This window comes from Microcebus murinus, chromosome 16 (genome assembly GCF_040939455.1).
Source record: "Microcebus murinus isolate Inina chromosome 16, M.murinus_Inina_mat1.0, whole genome shotgun sequence".
NCBI lineage: Eukaryota > Metazoa > Chordata > Mammalia > Primates > Cheirogaleidae > Microcebus > Microcebus murinus.
Genome location: NC_134119.1, coordinates 72,172,109 through 72,178,134, shown reverse-complemented (window position 1 = coordinate 72,178,134; position 6,026 = coordinate 72,172,109). Strand labels below are relative to the sequence as shown.

Here is a 6,026-nt window from a genome sequence, read left to right as displayed (position 1 = left end):
AGCTCTGAGATACCGCCCCCTGCCTTAGGGTACCTTTATCTTGATCCTCAGCAAGCAAGGAAAGGCGCAGCCTCGGCAAGCGGACGCGCGTTTTCAGAGGCCTCTCACGCCTGGGAGGTGCATCGTTCCCCTCAGAGGAATCCGCAGTGTCGCAGTCCTGGGGGCTCCCTCCCTTCTGTGGCAGCTGCTCTTCCTTTGCGCCAGAGCCCCGGGACTCACCCAGGAGTTTAACGGGACACACCGCGTTAAACTCCTGCGCATGTGCACAGCGGGCAAGAGAGGTGAGGGGCGGGGAAGAGCATGATCACTTGGCCAATCAGAGCCTGCGCCCCGCCCCGGCCCCTCCCCTAGCGCAATCTTCGCCACCGCCCAGCCGTCCTCTGGGTAACAGCTAGGGCGCATCCGCCCCCCCCACAGCCGTTGCCGTGGCGTCCGCAGGAGCGTCGCCCTGCCCTCCCCAGGGGCGGGAAGTGGTGGCGCCGTGTCCCCTTGTGTCGTGTAGTTCCGCCGGCACTCGCTTCCAGGTGGTCTAGGGAGGAGGCGTGGTGCGGTGCGGAAGGGCAGCATGAACCTGGGCTTTCTCTGCCACCTCTGGGGACTTCTGCGAGGAGGTTCTTCATTCGACCTCCGTTAGGCGCCCTGCAGACATGCAGGACAACAGCGACTCTGGCGGGACCCATTTATTGATGAGGTTAACTGTCTCATGGTTATACCCTCGGTCTCTGACATGTCTTCATATACCGATCCTGCAATGTGAGCGGTGGAGGTTTGTGTCCAGGCTATGGACGAGCTCTACCATTTGTTTACCTTTTATTTTTTTTTTAAGACGGCAAGATTTAAAGCTTAATCCACACAGATTAGCTTTCTTTCCAAGGAAAACATTATGTGACAATTCACACTTGAACACCTGGTATAACACAAACTTCCACTCTATCTTGCACAGACATATTCAACATGCTATATTAAGTATAATTTTCATTTTATTTTTTTCCAATAGATACTTTTCTTCAGTTCTCAAGGAGTCCATTCATTTTTTTTTTTTTTTTTTAGACAGTCTCGCTTTGTTGCCCAGGCTAGAGTGAGTGCCATGGCGTCAGCCTAGCTCACGGCAACCTCAAACTCCTGGGCTCAAGCAATCCTGCCTCAGCCTCCCAAGTAGCTGGGACTACAGGCATGTGCCACCATGCCCAGCTAATTTTTTCTATATATATTAGTTGGCCAATTCATTTCTTTCTATTTATAGTAGAGACGGGGTCTCGCTCTTGCTCAGGCTGGTTTCGAACTCCTGACCTAGAACAATCCACCCGCCTCGGCCTCCTAGAGAGCTAGGATTACAGGCGTGAGCCACCACGCCCGGCCTTCCATTCGTTTTTATTTATTTATTTTTTATGTTGGCATATTATGGGGGTATAAATGTTAAGGTTACATATATTGGCCATGCCCTCCCTCCCCGCTCGAGTCAGAGCTTCAAGCGTGACCATCCCCCAAGCGTTGCACATCTCACTCATTGTGTTTGTATATACCTATCCCCTCCTCTCCCCTCGCACCCACCCCACACCCGATAAATGTTATTACTATATGACTGCTTAGGTGTTGATCCGTTAATACCAATTTCCTGGTGAGTACACGTGGTGCTGATTTTTCCATTCTTGAGATACTTTACTTGGTAGAATGGGTTCCAGCTCTATCCAGGAAAATACAAGAGGTTCTATATCACCATTGTTTCTTAAAGTTGAGTAGTACTCCATGGTATACATATATCACATTTAATGATCCACTCATGAATTGACGGGCACTTGGGTTGTTTCCACACCTTTGCAATTGTGAATTGTGCTGCTATAAGCATTTGAGTCCAGGTGTCTTTTTCATAAAGTGACTTATGATCTTTTGGGTAGATGCCCAGTAGTGGAATTGCTGGATCAAATGGTAGATGTACTTGTATCACTTTAAAGTATCTCCATATTGCTTTCCACAGAGGTTCATTTCCAGATTCTTCATTTCCAGGAGTTAGGTTAGACTTTTCTTCATTGTTTCAATTTACTTAGTGAATTTTTGTTCTAGGTCCTGGAATCTTTTTGCGTTTTCTTTGTGTTGGTTATCCAGTTCTTCTTGCAAGTTGTTGAATTTTCTTACGATCCACGTTTGAAATTCCTCTTCTGTCATTTTAGTGGTCTTATTTTGGTTTGTGTCCATTTCTAAAGGGCTGGTGCTCCTCTTTGGGGGTGTGCTTTCCATTTGGTTCTTCATATTTCCAGAGTTCCTTTGCTGATTTCTTCCCATCTGGATCAGTTGTTGCTTCTTTCCTTTAGGTGTTTATTTGGATAATGACATGCCATGTTTAGTCTCTGAGCCAGTAGGGGGTGTTTGTAGGTGAGATTCAACCACAACCTGTATGGCAAGTCAGTTGGTGTTGTGAAAAGGGTGTGCAGAATATCCTCCCTGTCAGTAGGTGGCGCTTGCTTGGAGGAAGAGGCTACACTGTTGTTTTTGAGTCTTGTATCCAGTTCTTGTTCTTCTGGTGAGGCACTCTAGTGCCTCAGGTGGTGGGTGGGGCCCTGGGACTTCCAGGTGTGTCCTTATTCTCCACCTCAGTGTGGGCTGGTCTGGGCGTGGTCTGGGCGGAGCTGGGCTGGGTAAGCCTGCCCTTAGGCACCACAAATACTGTTAGCAGGGGTCAAACTTCTGTTCTCTGCTTCCGGGAGTCAGAAAGTCTGTATGTGTGATTGGGCCGTCTGAGACCCGCAGTCTGGAGCAGGCCTCACTCCTTTCTACCATCCCCACCTCCGCAGTTTCTCCTGGGCCTCTGCCAGCAGGCCAGACCTCCTGCCACTGCGTCTCCCCTGGCTGTGATGCTGGCCAGGAGGTTCCCTGCGCAGGGTCACCGCCTGGGCTGGGCACATGGCCCCCCTTTGGGAGGAGGGTTGCCCTCAAGCACACTGATCTGCCCCTGAAAGCATGCACACCTCAGGAGACTGCTCACGAATATCCCTTCTGTGCCCCAGGCAATGGGAGGCCTGGGTGCACGGGATCTGGTCTGAAGGTCTGACCACTCGGCCTCGGAGTTCAATCCCTGACCCCACTAAGGAGAGGAGTGCCAGTCCCAATTCACCCACGGGAGCCCAAGCTGGGTTGATGTCTCCCAGCCTCAGGGTCAGTCCCGCTCTCCTGGAATCACTATCACTGGGCCAGCAGCACCTGGGAGGGCTGGCGGGTAGGGAGCTCACCGTCCGAGTACCCCTTAGTCAGCTGTAGGGCCCCAAAGGGAAGGTCCCATTCCCTGGAGATGCCTCTGGCTGGTGGATATATTGTCTCTCTTGGCAGCCGCGGATAGGGATGGGAGAGGAGAGAGTGTAGCAATATGGCACCTGCCACGCGGCTCAGGTCTGTGCACACGGAGGTGCCCGAGGGAGTTGGGAGCCTGGTGCCGCGTCCGCTATAGGGTTACCACTTCACTGGTGGTGGCTATCTCTGGGCTGGTGTCCGCAGGTCTCTCCAACCACTGGGGAGCCCACCAGCAGTCCGAGATGCACGGGAAGGGGAAGTTAACTGCGACACCTACCCTTGCTGCTGGTCTCCAGGCTACTCGGGAATTAACTTCTTCCAGTTTCCTCCACAACCTCCTCCCGTGGAGTCTCCCACAGTCTCCAGTATCCCTCCTTCTGACCCTCATTCTATGTATGCTTGTCTGCTTGCATCTTTCTTCTAATTTCTCCTAGAATCTGTCTTTTCTGCAGAGACACTCTGTCTGGCAGTGTTTCTCGTCGAGGACTCAACTCCTTACATAGGCTTTGGGGGAGGTCTTGGGGCAGCACCTGCAGGTCTAAATCTGGTTGGGGGTGTTCGGTCCTTGCGGGCTTCCTGAGCAGCATTCCTGACTACCTTCCTGTGAGTGACACAACTCACACATTAATGAAGCTTCACGTACATCTTGGGAAGCACATAGGCATCGAAGAAGACGCTCGCTTCAGAAATGTCCATGACTGCTGTGGCTTCCACTATGTTCCGTTGACAAACTTCTTTATGGCCTTGTCTTTTGGCACGCATTGGGCACAGTTCGTGCAGCGAATAGGCTGCACATAGCCACGGCGCTTTTTGGCACGACCGTTATTCCTTCTTTTCTTTGTCATCTTGGAAGCGAGGAAGTGAAAAAGCATTGGTTTACCTTTTATTTGCTTTGGGGAGCAGAACTAGACAGGGCAAACTTTACTTATTTAGTTTCTCCCAATAGGTGATGTTATTGCTTTCAAATCCGACTGTGGGGTGGGGTCAGTGAGTTTCCACACGTCAAGTGGCTAAACCACGACTTACTCTGCTACCTGGGCATCCCTGGCTGCCTGCTCCGGATGAACAGCAGTGGTCTTAAACAAGCTTTAAATTTAAGAATAGGCGCCTGCTAGGATGCTCAGTTAAGACATTTTGGATTTATAATAGGCATCTGCCAGGATGCTTGAGTTAAGACAGGGGCTTCTTATCTTTTAGGTGATGTTAATGCCATACCAGAATCATGTCAGGAAGTAAACCACTGCTTCGTTTGGTTAACAAAAGCTGCTTAGTGGGAATTTACCCTTTGTCAGCCTAACCCTGCTGGCCTCCTTACCATTTGCCAGCCTAACCCAGCTGGCCTCCTTAGGAAGGAGTTTTTAGCAAAAAAATTAGAGTTCAGTCCTCATTTCCGAAGAATGGAAAAACAAGCACCACATATACTCACCAGCAAATTGGTATTAACTGAACAGCACCTAAGTGGTCACATAGGTACTACAGTAATAGGGTATTGGGCAGGTGGGAGGGGGGCAGGTATATACATATATAATGAGTGAGATGTGCACCATCTGGGGGATGGTCATGCTGGAGACTCAGACTTGTGGGGGGAGGAGGGGAAATAGGCATGTATTGAAACCTTAAAATCTGTACCCCCATAATATGCTGAAATTAAAAAAAAATTATTTTACAGAATTTGGCTTCATCTCCATTGACATTGTTATTTTTCTTTCAAACCCAAACCATTGAATTCTGAATATATCAAGCAATAAGCACATCTCTAAATATTAAGCAATTAACATTCACCTATATCTGAGTAATTACACAGTTAGAAGGATAATGTTAAAATAGAGAGTTCAAGAAGTTAGGCCAGGCCCAGTGTTTCACGCCTATCATCCTAACACTCTGGGAGGCTGAGGCTGTGGATAGCTCAAGGTCTGTGTTCCAGACCAGCCTGAGCAAGAGCAAGACCCCATCTCTGCTAAAAATAGAAGGAAATTATATTGACAACTAAAAATATATAGAGAAAAAATTAGCCAGGCATGGTGGTGCATGCCTGTAGTCCCAGCTACTGGGGAGGCTGAGGCAGGAGGATCGCTTTGAGCCCAGGAGTTTGAGGTTGCTGTGAGCTAGGCTGACGCCACGGCACTCTAGCCCAGGCAACAGAGTGAGACTCTGTCTCAAAAACAAAACAAGACAAAACAAAACAAACCTGTCTTAACAGCCAAGAAATAATGGCTAATACGTACTGACAGTTTAGTAAATCCTGGGCATTACATTTTGCACTTAAACCTTTATTCTGTTTAAACTTCTGAACAGCCCTGCAGACAAGTCCTCGAAATTGACAGGTGGTTAAAGGTACAGACCCTGGAGCTAGACTCTGTAGGTTCACATCCCACCCTGGTTGAGAATTATCTCTGTGCTGTAAGGCAAGTGCTTGGATTTTGCTAGTAATAAAACCCACAAACAATCACATGTCTTCACTAATTATATGTGAAAGGACATACAGCAGTGCCGAAGACAAACTGGCATCTTGCAATTATTTACTGCTCTATCTGTTTTACAGATAAGGACACAGGAGCTTAACCAGAGGTCTGACCAGGTTGGCTAGAGTTCAATCACCTTCCTTTTGGGACCCCTCACCAACCCCAGTGAAATCTTGTGCAGGGTGGGGATTTGAGCCAAGCAGATGGCGCTACTGTGGGTACAGAGAAAACTTTTTGGTATTTTTATTTCATGACTAATCCATTAAATTATGAATCTATCAA

The 6,026-nt window shown here is 48.7% G+C and overlaps 1 pseudogene; it reads right to left on the bottom strand.

Moving 5' to 3' along the window:
* Positions 1 to 3,343: 3,343 nt before the first annotated feature.
* On the bottom strand, positions 3,344 to 5,356 carry LOC105864503 (small ribosomal subunit protein eS26 pseudogene; annotated as a pseudogene).
* Positions 5,357 to 6,026: the final 670 nt, after the last annotated feature.